At 47.7% G+C, this 16,468-nt stretch overlaps 1 protein-coding gene and 1 long non-coding RNA gene across 7 annotated transcripts in view; one reads left to right on the top strand and one right to left on the bottom strand.

Annotated features, from left to right (window-relative positions):
• Positions 1–2,201, top strand: part of LOC311525055 — a 35,986-nt gene extending 33,785 nt beyond the window's left edge. For both annotated transcript variants that reach the window (XR_014712666.1, XR_014712667.1), the window contains 2 exons: positions 27–146; positions 1,912–2,201. This is a non-coding gene — a long non-coding RNA (uncharacterized lncRNA). The remainder of the gene's footprint in view (positions 1–26; positions 147–1,911) is intronic.
• ATF6 (activating transcription factor 6) overlaps positions 1–16,468 on the bottom strand; it is a 419,899-nt gene that overhangs the window by 253,052 nt on the left and 150,379 nt on the right. The window lies entirely within an intron of this gene.

The following is a 16,468-nucleotide window of genomic DNA, read 5'->3' as shown; positions in this document are numbered from 1 at the left end:
GTTGATTTCTGTTCGTTTATCAACAGGCCCAGTGCTTGACAGGTGGCTCGCAGCATTGTGACTCGGCGTTGGACATGGTCCCTTGAGCAACCCTTGATGAGCCAGTTGTTGAGGAACAGGTAGATCTGGATACCCCAACATCTGAGGTAGGCTGCGACTACCACCATACACTTCGTAAATACCCTTGGTGCCATAGCTAGGCCAAATAGGAGCAATGTGAATTGGTAGTGGGTGTTCCCAACTACGAATCGTCAGAACCTTCTGTGGCAGTGAAATATCTAAATAATATCTAAGTAAGCAACTTTCAGATCGAGGACAATGAAGCACTTTTCCAGATCCAGGGAGAGAATGATGGAGGCCAGGGAGACCACGTGGAACTTCAATTTCTTGAGATACTTGTTGAGGTTTCACAGATGAAGCATGGGGCGTAGGCCCCCGCTTGGTCTTTCGAATAAAACAATAGTGGGATCAGTGGGACTAGTGGGAAGGCATACATCAGGTTGCCTGACCATGATAGGAGGAAGACATTCGACAGTGAACCATTGTCGAGACCTTGCAGAGAGCAGAACTAGTCACAAATGCTGTGGAACTTCCTCCACGGTTCCCACTCACAGAAGACCTTGCACCTCCTGAGCAAGCAGATGCTCATGAGAAGGGTCCCTGAAGAGGGACGGGGAGGGGAGGTGGGAGGGAGGTATAAAAAGGAAATGCAGGGTATACCCCCCCTGCCACAGTGCTGACCACCCATTGGTCTGATGTTAAAGAAGCCCAAGCAGTGAGGTGGGGCAATAAACCTGTCATAAATATGAAGGGAAGGGTAAACCCTTTTAAAATCCCTCCTGGCCAGAGGAAAAATCCTCTCACCTGTAAACGGTTAAGAAGCTAAACTAATCTCGCTGGCACCTGACCAAAATGACCAATGAGGAGACAAGATACTTTCAAAAGCTGGGAGGAAAACAAAGGGTCTGGGTCTGTCTGTATGATGCTTTTGCTGGGGACAGAACAGGAATGGAGGAATTAGAACTTAGTAAGTAATCTAGCTAGGTATGTGTTAGATTATGATTTCTTTAAATGGCTGAGAAAATAGCTGTGCTGAATAGAATGAATATTCCTGTCTGTGTGTCTTTTTTGTAACTTAAGCTTTTCCAAGAGGGATTCTCTATGTTTTGAATCTAATTACCCTGTAAGGTATCTACCATCCTGATTTTACAGAGATGATTCCTTTCTTTTTACTTCTATTAAAAGTCTTCTTGTAAGGAAACTGAATGCTTTTTCATTGTTCTAAGATCCAAGGGTTTGGGTCTGTGGTCACCTATGCAAATTGGTGAGGATTTTTACCAAACCTTCCCCAGGAAGTGGGGTGCAAGGGTTGGGAGGATTTTGGGGGGAAAGACATGTCCAAACTCCGTTTTTTCAGGAATCCAGATAAAGTTTGGTGGTAGCAGTGGAAATCCAAGGGCAAAGGGTAAAATAATTTGTACCTTGGGGAAGTTTTAACCTAAGCTGGTAAAAGTAAGCCTAGGAGGTTTTCATGCAGGTCCCCACATCTGTACCCTAGAGTTCAGAGTGGGGAAGGAACCTTGACAAAACTGTTGGAAAACAAACAGTTGGATCCAGGATACAGACTGGGAGGTCACCTTCGAGTGCACCCTTCAAAATGCCTGTTTGTTACCCGGCTGGTTGCGGGTAGAGCTCAAGTGAGCCGAGGAGGCCAGCAGTTGGCCCTTTCGGAGCTTATAGCCCTTGCCCTTTTTGCGGAAGGGCTCTGATTGGGATTGGCTCATGAATCTGGGTCTGCTGCGGTTTGAACCGCTTCCTTGTGGGCGCTGGCATGTAAAGGTTCAGGGAGCGCAAAGTATCCCAAGAATCTTTCAGGACAGGTAATCTGTTGTCTGTTTACTCTGAAAATAGTGCCAGGCCACCAAAGGGGAGGTCCTGGATCAACTGCTGAAACTCCACCAACAGCCCAGATGATTGCAGCCAAGACTCTCTCCTCATGGAAATGGCCAAAGCCATGGTCCTGGCTGTGGAGTCCACCGTATCCAAGGCTACTTGGAGGGCTGCCCTCGCCACTGTCTTGCCCTCTTCAAGAAGAGCCAGGAACAAGAAGTGCCAGGCAGCAAATCCACAAACCTGGCCTTAGACTGCGAGATGTTATAGTCATAGCAGCCAAGTATGGCCTGGTGATTGGCCACTCTCAATTGGAGGCTGGCAGTTGAATAAATTTTTCTGCCAAAGAGATCAAGCCTCTTCACCTCTTTGTTCTTAGGGGGTCAAGACCAGCTGCCCCTGTCTGTCGTGCTCATTGGCCGCGAATACGACCAGCGAGCTTGGGGAAGGGTGGGTCTTAAGATATTCAAAGCCTGTGGCCAGGACATAACACTTCTTCTCCAGCTGCTTGGAGAAGGGAGTTTGCCACAAAGCCTTGATCAGTTTCACCACTCCCTCGTGGATGGGCAAGGCTGCTTTAGATGGGGCAGCTGCATGGGCGGCATGTGAACCACCAGCTGGGGGAGGCTAGCCCCCAGCCCCACCCCTTCCGCATGAGGCCCTGCTTCTTCCGCTCCCTGCCAGAGCCCAGAGCCTCAGTGTAGTCCAGTGGTTAGAGCGCTCATCTAGGATGTGGGGGACCCAGCGTTCAAGTTTCTGATTCTGAATTATTTGCAGTGTTGTTGTAGCCATGTTGGTCATAGGACATGAGAGAGGCAAGGTGAGTAAGATAGTATCTCTTACTGAACCAACTTCCATTGGTGCGAGGACAAGGTGAGCTGAAGAAGAGCTGTGTTGAGCTTGAAAGCTTGTCTCTTTCACCAATAGAAATTGATCCAGTAAAAGATATTACCTCACCCACCTTGTCTCTCTCTCTGATTCTGAATGAGGATCTCAAACCTGGGTCTCCCACCATGGCTGCCAGCCCCTGCCCCAGGCTTGCCCTCCCCCACAGCCCCAGAGCGCCAGGAGGGTGGACTGTATGGCCCCAGCCCCTCCTCTCTCCCCACCCCTAGCCCCAGAGCACCAGGAGGGTGGGCGGCATGGCCTCAGCCTTGGAGCGGTGGGAGGGCAGGCTGCGTGGCCCCAGCCCAAGCCAAAGCACCACATAAGGGGAGCCACAGAGGGAGAGTCTGGGGGCAGTGCATGGGTGGGGCCACTCCTGGCTGTATGGGGAGGCACATGGGCGGCCTCACTCAACATGTGAAACACGGTGTCAGAGGGTTCCAACAATTCTTCAGCCTCTAGTCCCAGGTTCGCAGCAACCCTTTTAAGTAGCTCTTGGTGAGCTTTTATATCATCCTGGGGAACAGTGAAGGAAGGCCCCGCTGCTGCCTCATCAGGTGTAGAGGATGAGAAGGCAGACTCAGGCAAGTCAGTCAACTCCGTTTCCCCCGCCAGGGGAGCCTTGGCTGAGGCTGGCCGCTCTTGGGGACCCTACTCTGATTCCTCCTCTGAGTCAGGGGGCGAGCAAGAGACTGTTGCCGACTGCTGCTCAGATGTCCCTGAGACTGACGGGTGCACAAGCTCCAACATCTGAGAAAACCCCCAGAGAGGTGCCACAGAGCCAGCCACTGGCTCTGAGGCCTTGCACTCACTGGCAGTGCCAGCCGTAATCCCGATGCTCCTGGTGGGTGACCTTGGCCAGCAGGAAATACGCCTTCCTCGCTGTCCGAGCTTGAGGAAGAAACTTGTTTCAGGGACCCGGGCAGTACAGCTGCCGCCAGCCTGCCCGTTCCATGCTGGCTGTCCCCATGTTCCTCTTTTGGGGACTGGTGCCAGGATGTTGGAGCTCAGTGCTGTCTCTTCAGCGACAGCGACGATAACCTGGCGATCAACGCCTCACGCTCCGACAGCAGTGCCACTCCGTTGACCTGGAATGGGAATAGGAGCAGGGAGACATGAGTCTTGACTCCGGAGACTGGCGATGGGCCTCTGGAGACCTGTATCGATGATCCGCAGATTGGTGATGAGACTCCAGAGACCAACGCTGCGACTCAAGGGATCAGTGCCGCAAGTCCAGAGAGCAACACAAACGCTCAAGGTACCGGTGCCAGGCCTTTGGGGACTGGCGATGCACCTCTGTGGGTCTGCGCTAGACAGTTGGTGATCAACGCGGGGATCCTGGAGAGCAATACCTAAAGTCCAGGGAGCAGAGCCGGAACTCTGGCAGGTAAGCCAACTCCTATCGGAGGGCCGATGGTGCTGCTCTGGAGAGCATTGGCAGGATGCAGCCTTCAGTGGGGAGTGGTGTTGTAAAGACGGGGACACCTGAAAGAGTCCCTAGGCGGGTTTGCCACTAAAATGAACAGTCTCATTGGCCAGTGTGGAAGGGACAATATGCCCTTAGTGGCCTGGTATGCCTCCGGTGTGGAAGGCACTGCTAGATGCTTCTGCCGCTTCCTGGGGTGGCAGGCGGGTCTCGGAGGGGGCTCGACAGCTCCTTGGATGCTGGAGCCTGGCTGTGGTCCGGAGGAGATGAGCTGCCCTGCATGGATCTTTTCCCGCCTCCGACTCTCTCCTTCCCCTTACATGATGTAGAAGACCACCCTCTCCCAGGCTTTTTTTGCTTCTTAGAGAGCACTAGGGACCGGCAGTGCTCAGGGCAGAGTCTGATCTGGCTGTCTTGAGGCCGCTGCAAGGGCCAACTCCATAAGGACCTCTCGAAACCAAATATCCCTCACCTTTTTGGTGTTCAGCTTGAAAATTTTACAGATGCGACACTTGTCGCTCATGTGGGTTTTCCCCAAGCACCACAGACAGATTTGGTGGGGATCACTGACAGGCATAGTTTTTTTGCAGCAATCACAAGGCTTAAAGCCTGGGCTAAGTCCCGTAGGGGACTAACAAACTACTTCCACACTAAACACTAAGGGAACTGTTAAACTATATAGAAAAACACTCTAACAACTATATACAGTAGTAGGCATCCTTCAGTCTCGAGAGACCATGGGTATGCGCCCCTGAGAGGTGTGGTTAGATGTTTGGCCGCATGTGTGTGTTCTCCGTCTGTGCTGCCCCAGGTCTGCACAGACAGCCGGCACAGCAGACCTTGAGCGGACTGCCCAACGACCACAAGATCTGTTAAGGTACGAAGGCACCAGGCCAGGTTTATTGTTGACAAAGCATGGTAATAGCACCTGGAAGACTCTATGAGGATACTAAGACATGTATGCCCGTGACAATGGATGCAGCTCAGTGAATGGCGGGGCTTTCCATTCCCCCCTTGGCTGGACAAAGATACTCCCCCTGAGATGCATCTTTATACCCCGATACAAAAAAGTTATGTACTACCTCTGACATAGTTAGTTACTGCCCCCTGACATGGCTAGTTATCACCCATCACTTTGTCCATGTTTGTTTGATCAAAACATCTTTATTATGTACTGTCATTCTGACCGTATCTTTTAGGAGGGGTCAGTGTGTTCTTGTTATCCTTGGGGAATGTTTTTGTACCATTCTTGATATCGGGATGTTCTGGTACCACTTGATATCGGGATGTGTTTGTGTGAGTACTTTGTGCCTTGCGCTTCTTAGGAATGCGTATTTCTGCAATATCAGCCCTGTTCTTGCCAGATTCTGTTAGCAGGTCCTGCCTCATACGAGGCCTCTATGTCTCAGGCTCTCTTCCTATTAGAAGAGTAAAGAATTTACTCAGTTGATTTTATGGCAGCTGCGGCTGTGGCGGAAGAGACCCACTCAAGAGAGACAATCTCTGCCGCAACTGTCACATTTAAAGGTAATGTTTCGACCCTTTGGGTTCTGCTTTCTGTGAGCTCTTTTCTCCTCTGCTAAGCTGGACTGCATTGCTCTCATAACTCCGGAGACCTTTGTTAAGCTCTTGTTTCCAAAGGCTGCGGTCTTAGAATCATAGAATCATAGAATATCAGGGTTGGAAGGGACCCCAAAAGGTCATCTAGTCCAACCCCCTGCTCGAAGCAGGACCAATTCCCAGTTAAATCATCCCAGCCAGGGCTTTGTCAAGCCTGACCTTAAAAACCTCTAAGGAAGGAGATTCTACCACCTCCCTAGGTAACGCATTCCAGTGTTTCACCACCCTCTTAGTGAAAAAGTTTTTCCTAATATCCAATCTAAACCTCCCCCACTGCAACTTGAGACCATTACTCCTCGTTCTGTCATCTGCTACCACTGAGAACAGTCTAGAGCCATCCTCTTTGGAACCCCCTTTCAGGTAGTTGAAAGCAGCTATCAAATCCCCCCTCATTCTTCTCTTCTGCAGGCTAAACAATCCCAGTTCCCTCAGCCTCTCCTCATAACTCATGTGTTCCAGTCCCCTAATCATTTTTGTTGCCCTTCGCTGGACTCTCTCCAATTTATCCACATCCTTCTTGAAGTGTGGGGCCCAAAACTGGACACAGTACTCCAGATGAGGCCTCACCAATGTCGAATAGAGGGGAATGATCACGTCCCTCGATCTGCTCGCTATGCCCCTACTTATACATCCCAAAATGCCATTGGCCTTCTTGGCAACAAGGGCACACTGCTGACTCATATCCAGCTTCTCGTCCACTGTCACCCCTAGGTCCTTTTCCGCAGAACTGCTGCCTAGCCATTCGGTCCCTAGTCTGTAGCTGTGCATTGGGTTCTTCCGTCCTAAGTGCAGGACCCTGCACTTATCCTTATTGAACCTCATCAGATTTCTTTTGGCCCAATCCTCCAATTTGTCTAGGTCCTTCTGTATCCTATCCCTCCCCTCCAGCGTATCTACCACTCCTCTTCAGTGTGATCTTCCCAGTTGTCCACATCCATGTCCATTTCTTTGAGGTCTCACTTGAACACATTCTTGAAACGCAATTTTGGGCATCCTATGGGTCTTTTTCCAGATGCCAATTCGCTGGAAATTCTTAGGGGCAGTAGAATCAAAATAGTGAACACTGGAAAAAGGTAAAGCTTGCCGAGGCAAGGGAACATTTCAGCACCATCGTTGGTGGTAAAAAGGAACTGAAGGGGCGGGGGGGCCCCAGCAGCGCCCCTTATACCGGTGCATACATGCACCACTCCAGAGGGTGCCGAGCCAGTCCCCTATGGATACCACTGAGAGAAAAACTTCCGGCATTGGCACATGAGGTGCCACACACACACACCTACAATGGAATGGACATGAGCAAGCACCCAAAGAAGAACAGAGGTCACACCCACAGAATGGGGGACTCTGTCCTAGAAAGCAGTGATTCTGGGAAGGGTTATGAAGTCTGACGGAAACCAACTGAATCCTGAGCCCCTTCCCCCATACCAACTCTGCCCACAGCCTTAGAAGGTCTGAGCCCTCCCCACACTTCTGGCTTGGGAGGGAGGAGATGCTGAGTACCTCTCTGTCCACGAGCAGTGGGAAGCCGTGCCTTTGCAAAGGCTGCTCATTGCTCTCCCTCCCGATGGCTGCTCAAATAAGTGCTGCCTTGAGACTTTGCTAATCCGCTCCTTGTCCTGCAGCACCAACGCCTAGTGCCTCCCTAGACGTCCTCCTCCTTCTTCTGTGGCTCCTCCTAAGAAAGTGGTGTTATAACCATACAGCTAAGGGTAGCCTAAAATTCCTCCTTACCTGTAAGGGGTTAAGAAGCTCAAATAACCCAGTTGGCACCTGACCAAAAGAACCAATGGGCAAAGAAGATACTTTCAAATCAGGTTGGAGGGGAGGAGGCTTTGTTTGTGCTCTTTGTTTTTGTGTTCTCTTGGGAAGCAGAGAAGTATCAGCTCAGAAAATTCCTTCTAAAATCATCCTAAAATGAGTCTCAATATTGCAAAAAGAGTAAGTAAATAAGGCAAGGCGCGTTAAATTATCTTTTGTTTTTAGCTTGTGAATTTTCCCTGTGCTAAGAGGGAGGTTTATCCCTGTTTTATGTAACTTTAAAGTTTTACCTAGAGGGGAATCCTCTGTGTTTTGAATCTGATTACCCTGTAAAGTTACCTTCCATCCTGATTTTACAGAGGTGCTTCTTTTACTTTTTTTTTTTTTATTATAAAGTTCTGTTTTTTAAGAATCTGGTTTACCTATTTGGTTGGTATATTATTCTCAAGCCTCCCCAGGAAAGGGGGTCAAGGGGCTTGGGGGGATATTTTAGGGAACAGGAACTCCAAGTGGTCCTTTTCCTAAATCTTTGTCTAACTCACTTTGTGATGGCTGCAGTACCCATCCAAGGACAAGGAAGGATTTGTGCCTTGGGGAAGTTTTTAACCTAAGCTGGTAGAAATAAGCTTAGGGAGTCTTTCATGCGGATCCCCGTATCTGTACCCTAGAGTTCAGAGTGGGGAGGGAACCCTGACATGGTGGTAGAGGTGGGATCATTTTGAACCAAAAGCACAAACAAAGCCTTCCCCCTGTCTTCCCCCAGATTTAAAAGGAGAGCTAAACTCCACCGAAGAAGTTTTTTGTTATTTTTCTTGACGGTATAAAGCCACTTCAGCGCAGCATGGTCGGTTTGCAGGTGGAAACGCCATCCCCAAATGTATGGGTGTTAGCTTTTTCAGAGCATACACAATGGCGAAACATTACTTTTCAGGGATTGACCAGTGGCTTTCCCTCTTAGACAGTTTTTTGTTCAGAAACACAACAGGATGCAATTCCTGACGATCATAAAATAACCACATTGGTAGCAAAATTGACTAAAAAAGCTCTAAAGGTATTTAACAAAATGCCTATTAAAAATGCTTCTAACTATGGTAAATTTAAAATTTCGGTTTTAAAACAATTTCAGATTACACCTAAAATTTACAAAGTAAAATTTAAAGCCCTTAAATAGGGGCTGAACTAAGTAATGTGGCTTATGTAAACCAAATAAAAAATCTGTTAAATAAATGGGTCAAAGGCAGAAATGTAACCAGCTTTAAAAAAAATGTGTAATTTGGTTGTCCAAAAGCAGTTCCTAACTATAACCAATAATAATGCAAAACATTGTTTATAAAATAAAAAAAATAAACTCAGAAAAAAGTCTTGCTTCTTATGCTAATCAATACAAGCAGTCCCAGACCATCAAAAAGGCAGGGCAAATCAAAACAAAACGGGTAAAGGTAGCAAAAAAACCCAACTCTGGTCGCAGTTTGGGCGAATACCAAAAGGAACACCCCAAAACCACACCCTACCACCGGGGGCAACCCAAGGCCCCAACTATACCCCCCCAAAACCCCCAAACACCTTGTCGTCCCACCACACCATTCTCCAGCAACCCACCCCGCCCCAGTGACTAGTCAGCTGGGCGATGTTTTAAATGTAACAAGCTGGAGCGTGTAAAGGCCAACTGCCCCAAAAACCCCAATAAATTACAGTTCATTGCACCAGGGTCACACCAAAGGTCCTCAGGCCCAAATGCCTCCCAAATACCCTCAAAGCAAAAAAAACCCTGTAAGTGTGGGCAAAAAAAGGGTTATCGCATAAAGGGACACTGAAGCACAAGTGTCAGCTATCCACCAATCCTTAGTAAACCCCAATTTAATCAACCCAGAGGTCCAAGTAACAATTCAACCCTTCAATTCAAACTCTTTTGACTTGCCTACAGCCAAGTTGCCTGTCCAGTACAATGGCTGGTCAGAAATGTTAACTTTTGCAGTCTATAATAATTATCCCATTCCCATGGTGCTGGGAAAAAACTTGGCCAACCATGTAAAGCTAGCCAAAAGGGTAGGAATGGTCACCTGCAGCCAGGCTAAGCAAGCCTTCACACCTAGCTCTTTCCCTAAGCCTTCTACAAGGGCCCAGTCTGTGTTACCAAAAACCCAGACTAAGGTGGTAAAACCAAACCCCATGCCAATGTCTGCAACAGCAATAGTAAATCCAGTCGCAAAAACCCAGCCAAAGCCAGGCCCAAAACTGGAACTGGGAAAGCAACCAGTACCAAAACCACTGCCAGCACTGAATCCAGGGCTTGCAACCCCATCTGCAACCCCAGCGCCAAAGGGCATCAGCGAGGCCGCCCCGGCAGCAGCAAATAAACCTACGCAAGAGGCTCAGCTGAAGCCTAAACCCCAACATAGTGCACCAGAAAAAAGCGGTTCACAGTCCACAAAAACAGCCCCATCCACTACATCGCTTACAAAGGAACCAAGCCCACGGCCACAATCCAATAAAAAACAAATGTCTCCAGCATAAAAAAAACAGTTCCAGGCCAAGCAAAAAGCAAATGAAAGCCATTTTTTTCAAAAAGCAAAAAACCCAGCACCGCTCAGCTCTTCTAATCAATCCCAGTTTGCTGTAAAAAAAACCCCTTTTATAAAAAAAAAAACTCTTTCTGGTGGGCACCAGAAAAACTGGCATCCGCAAAAACAGTTGGTAGTTCCAACTAAGTACCAGGTACAACTTTTAAGCTTAGCCCACAATCATCCTAGTAGTCATGCTGGGGTAAACAGGACCAAAAACCGTTTCGGGAAGTCCTTCCACTGGAAGAAAATGGGCAAAAATGTTTCTACTTATGTCTGGTCTTGTAAGGTGTGCTAAAAAGTAAAAAAAAAACCCAGACCAGGTCAAAGCCCCTCTCCAGACACTCCCCATAAGTAAGGTTCCCTTTCAGCAAGTAGCTGTAAGTATTCTGGGTCCTTTCCCCAAAAAAACACCCAAAAGAAAACAGTACATACTGACTTTCATGGATTTTGCCACCCAATGACCAAAAGCAGTATCTCTAAGCAACACCAGGGCTAAAAGTGTGTGCCTGACCTTAAACATTTTTACCAGGGTAGGTTGGCCCTCTGACATCCTTACGGATTCAGAAACTAATTTCCTGGCAGGAACCATAAAGAGCCTGTATAAAGCTCATGGGGTAAACCACTTGCTTGCTACACCTTACCACCGTCAAACAAATGGTCTGGTGAAAAAGTTTAATAAAACTTTGGGGACCATAATATGTAAATTCGTAAATAAGCACTCCAACAATTGCAACCTAGTGTTACAGCAGTTCCTCTTTGCCTACAGGGCTGTACCACATCCCAGTTTAGGATTTTCACCATTTAAACTTCTGTATGGCCGCAAGGTTAAGGGGCCACTGCAGCTGGAAAGCAGCAATGGGAGGGGTTTACGCCTTCTCCAGGAACTAACATTCTGGACTTTGTAAACAACCTGAAAAACACCCTCCAAACCTCTTTAGCCCTTGCTAAAAAAAAAAACTAGAAAATGCTCAAAAAGAGCAAGGCCTGGTATAATAAACATGCCAGAGGGTGTTCCTTCAAAGTAAGGGACCAGGTCATGGTCTTAAAGGCGCTTCAGGCCCATAAAATAAAAGCATCATAAAAAGGGCCATTTACGGTCAAAGAGTGCCTGGGAGCTGTTAACTATCTCATAGCATTCCCCACCTCAAACCTAAAGCCTAAGTTGTACCATGGTAATTCTCTAAAGCCCTTTTATTCCAAAAAATTAAAGGTTTGTCAGTATATAGCCCATGAAGAAAATAACGCTGAGTGGCCTAAAGGTGTCTACTACAAAAAAAAAGTAATGGTGGCGTCAAAGAGGTGAATCTCTCAATAACCCTCAAACATATGCAGCGCCAGCAGATCAAGGAGCTGTGCACTAAATTCCCACCGATGCTCTCAGCCGCCCCAAAACTAACCAAACGGGCATACCACTCCATTAACACAGGTAATGCTCGCTCAATTAAAGCCCAACCCTACCGGGTGGCTCCTCAAGCCAAAACTGCTATAAAACAAAAAATCCAAAACATGCTACAAACGGATGTAATCCGCCCCTCTAACAGTGTGTGGGCATCTCCAGTGGTTCTAGTTCCCAAACCAAATAAAAAATATACGCTTTTGCGTGAACTACCATAAGCTAAATGATGTAACTTGCCCAAACAACTATCCAGTGCCTCGCACAAATAAGCTATTAAAAAAACTGAAACGTGTCCAGTTCATCTCTACCTTAAACTTAACCAAGGGGTACTGGCAAGTACCGCTAAATAAATCCGCCAAAAAAAAATCCGCCAAAAAACCTATGTAGGGCTGTATAAATTTTATGTGCTCCCTTTTGGGCTGCAAAATGCACCTGCCACCTTCCAAAAACTTGTAAATAGTCTCCTAGCAAAATTTAAAAAATCTGCAGTTGCCTATCTTGACAATGTGGCCATATTTTCTAACTCATGGGCAAAACACCTAAAGCATCTCCGAAAGCTCTTCAAGCGCATACAAAAGTCAAAACTAACTGTTAAGGCTAAAAAGTGTCAAATAGGCCTACACAAAGTAACTTACCTTAAACACCAGGTGGGTCAAAAAACTATCAATCCCCTAGACGCCAAAGTAAATGCTATCCAAAGGTGACCTATCCCAAAGTAAAAAAAAACAGGTCCAGTCGTTCTTAGGCTTGGCCAAATATTACAGGCGATTTGTACCGCACTACAGCCAAATTGCCTCCCCACTGACCAACCTAACCAAAAAAACCCAGCCAAATGCAGTTCAGTGAACTGATGAGTGTCAAAAGGCCTTTAACCAGCTTAAAGCGACACTCATGTCTAACCCTGTGCTCAGGGCCCCAAACTTTAACAAACCTTTCCTAGTAACCACAAATGCATCCAAGCGTGGTGTGAAAGCAGTTTTAATGCAAAAAGGTCCAAATCAAAAATTGCATCCTGTTGTGTTGCAAAAAACTAAGCAAAAAACTCTCTAAGAGGGAAAGCCACTTGTCAATCCCCAAAAAGAAATGTTTCGCCATTGTGTACGCTCTAAAAAAGCTATACCCATACATTTGGGGAGGGCGTTTCCACCTGCAAACCAACCATGCTGCACTGAAGTGGCTTCATACCATCAAGAAAAACAACAACAAACTTCTTCGGTGGAGTTTAACTCTCCAAGATTTTAATTTTAAAATACAAAGCATTCCAGGAACTTCTAACAAAGTGGCTGATGCACTCTCCCGTGAAAGTTTCCCAAAATCAACTGGTTAAAATCGTCCTTAAAATGTGAAATATATTGTTAGTTTTTATATAATCAGTAGTATATCTAGAGGTGCATGTGTCTTATTAACTCTGTTTTCTCCTAGAGCTCCAGGAAGAAATCACAGTCAGCGTGGTACAGGCTGTCCAGCATCATCTGTGATTTGGGGGGGCGTGTCAAAACCATACAGCTAAGGGTAGCCTAAAATTCCTCCTTACCTGTAAGGGGTTAAGAAGCTCAAATAACCCAGTTGGCACCTGACCAGAAAAAAAATGGGGAAAAAAAAAACTTTTAAATGTGGGGGGGCCTTTGTTTGTGCTCTTTGTTTTTGTGTTCTCTTGGAAAGCAGAGAAGCATCAGCTCAGAAAACTCCTTCTTCTAAAATCATTCTAAAATAAGTCTCAATATTGCAAAAAGAGTAAGTAAATAAGGCAAGGCGCGTTAAATTATCTTTCTGTTTTTAGCTTATGAATTTTCCCTGTGCTAAGAGGGAGGTTTATCCCTGTTTTTTGTAACTTTAAAGTTTTACCTAGAGGGGAATCCTCTGTGTTTTAAATCTAATTACCCTGTAAAGTTACCTTCCATCCTAATTTTACAAAGGTGCTTCTTTTACTTTTTTTCCCTTTATTATAAAGTTCTGTTTTTTAAGAATCTGGTTTACCTATTTGGTTGGTATATTATTCTCAAGCCTCCCCAGGAAAGGGGGTCAAGGGGCTTGGGGGGATATTTTAGGGAACAGGAACTCCAAGTGGTCCTTTTCCTAAATCTTTGTCTAACTCACTTTGTGATGGCTGCAGTACCCATCCAAGGACAAGGAAGGATTTGTGCCTTGGGGAAGTTTTTAACCTAAGCTGGTAGAAATAAGCTTAGGGGGTCTTTCATGCAGGTCCCCACATCTGTACCCTAAATTTCAGAGTGGGGAGGAAACCCTAACAAGTGGACAGAGGTGAGAGGAAGAGCTCAGCGACCCTAACACCCTCTGTTTCTTCTTCTGGCTGGTAAGAGGAGTTCTGGCACTTCCTCGCCTCTTGTAGCCACCACTGCTCCTTCCAGATGAGGTCCCACAACCTTCTTTACATTTTGAGAAACCCAGAACTCCCCCAAGCCTTGCCACTACTGGCTATCTGGCTACAAGCTAGTGGTTTGTCCTCCTCCCACTGTTTAGTAGGGATGAGGGCACGTGAGGGGAGACCTGGGACTTTTGCTCTCCACAAAGAAACGTCACTCATGATACAGCACAGACCTTGGCAGCTGTGATTTTAATAAGGCTAAATGTAAATGTATACATCTAGGAACACACAATGTAAACCACACTTACAAGATGGGGGACTCTATCCAGGGAAGAAGTAACTCTGAAATAGACTGGGAGGGTGGGGGTGGATATTCAGCTGAACATGAGTTCCCAGTGTCACTCTGTGGCTAAAAGGGCTAATGTATAAATGAGGGAATCGTAGTAGGAGTAGAGAGGTTATTTTACCTCTATACTTGGGACTGGTGCAACTGCTGCTGGAATAATGTGTGAAGGAACATGTGGAATAATTCTGGTGCCCACAATTCAAGAAGGTTGTTAATAAGTTGGAGAGGGTTTAGAGAAAAGCCTCAAGAATGACTAAAAGATTAGAAAAAGACAGTTACCTTTTCCGTAACTGGTGTTCTTCGAGATGTGTTGCTCATGTCCATTCCACAATAGGTGTGCATGCTCGCCACGTACGTCGGTGCTGGAACTTTTTCTCTTAGCAGTACCCGCAGAGGAGCGCCCCAGCGACCCCTGGAGTGGCGTCGCCATGGCACAGTATAAGGGACGCTGCACATTCCTCCCACCCTCAGTTCCTTCTTGCTAGACAACTCCAACAGACAGGAAGGAGGGCAGGATGTGGAATAGACGTGAGCAACACATTTCAAAGAACACCAGTTACAGAAAAGGTAACTGTCTTTTCTTCTGTGAGTGACTGCTCATGTGCATTCCACAACAGGTGATTCCAAGCTATATCTGTTCAAGATGAGTAGGAGTTCACAGACACGGGACGGAGCACTGCCCTGCCAAACCCAGAGTCCTCCCTAGTCTGGGAGACGATCGCATAATGCGAGGTGAACGTGTGGACTGATGACCATGTGGCAGCCCTACAAATTTCCTGAATAGGGACGTAAGCCAGAAAGGCAGCCGAAGAGGCTTGCGCCCTAGTCAAGTGCACCCTCACAATCAGCGGTGGGGGAACTCCCGCCAGGTCGTAACAAGTACAGATACATGAAGTGATCCAATTGGAGAGCTGCTGAGTGGAGATTGGCTGACCCTTTCATGCACTTGGCCGTGGCGATGAACAGCTGCGAAGACTTCCTGAACTGTTTTGTATGCTCTAGGTAAAAAGCCAGAGCCCGTCCCACATCCAGCATTTGGACAGACTAGGGACCGAGCATGATTCTATGTGAAGGTGGTACTCCCCACTGGATGCGTGGGGTTTGGAGGTCAGGGCCTAGAGCTCGGAGACCCGCCTAGCAGACGTGATTGCCACAAGAAAGGCTACTTTCTATGACAGGTGGGACCAGGAGCATGTAGCAAGCGGCTCAAATGGAGGTTCTGTTAGCCTGGCCAGCACCAAGTTCAGGTCTCACTGAAGGAGTGGGGGTCTAACATAGGGAAAGAGGTGATCCAAGCCCTTAAGGAATCTACTGGTCATGGCATGAGATAATATCATGTGGCCCTGTACTGGCGGGTGAAAAACCAATATGGCTACCAGATGCACCTTGACGGATGAGCGTTTTAGGCCCTGGGCCCTGAGATGAAGGAGGTAATCCAGTTTGAGCTGGATGGGGGCAGCCCCTGGCGAGTCCACTGAGAAAACCAAGACCATTTTGCCAGGTAGGTCTGACGCATGGAGGGCCTCCTGCTCTCCAGGAGGACGTGCTGGACTCCTTCCGAGCAAGTCCTCTCCTCCTGGCCTAACCATTGAGCAACCACAGCGTGAGGTGGAGGGTTGCTAGGTTGGAGTGGAGGAGGCGACCTTGGTCCTGGGAGAGAAGGTCCAGGCGGGTTGGCAACGGCCACGGCAGGGCAAATGCCAAGCTCATGAGAGTCCTGTACCAGTGCTGTCTGGACCATGCCGGGGCGATCAGAAAGACGTGAGCCCTGTCCATCTTGATCTTTTCCAAGACCTTGCTGACCAGTGGAATCGGGGGGGAAGGCATACAAAAGCTGACCTGACCAGGACAGAAGGAAGGCTTCGGAGATCGCACCCATGCCCACCCTCCATCCTTCCCACCCCGAGCAGAAACGGGGACACCGGTGGCTCTGTCTCGTCACACAGATGTCTACTTGGGGAGTGCCCCATGTTCGGAAAATCCTGTGCACCATCTCCAGGTGCAGTGACCATTAGTAATGAGAGGAGAAGTCCCGGCTCAGCTGATCCACCCGAGAGTTTCAGATGTCTGGTAAGTGGTGGGCTGCCAAGTTGATATCATGGGCTATACAGAAGTCCCAGAAGCGGTTTCACGGCAGGGACCACGAGCGGGACGAAAAGCAGGAGAAGCATCGATGTCCATATCACGAGGCACTACGATAGCTTCTCGGAGTCAGCGATCTCTGGTGCCATCTGTCCCAGTCCCGGCGGGGCATGCTCTG

This window comes from Lepidochelys olivacea (assembly GCF_965140295.1).
Source record: "Lepidochelys olivacea isolate rLepOli2 genome assembly, chromosome: 8".
Classification (NCBI taxonomy): Eukaryota; Metazoa; Chordata; order Testudines; family Cheloniidae; genus Lepidochelys; species Lepidochelys olivacea.
The sequence above is the reverse complement of the archived record's forward strand: the minus strand, read 5'-3'. Positions and strand labels throughout refer to the sequence as shown.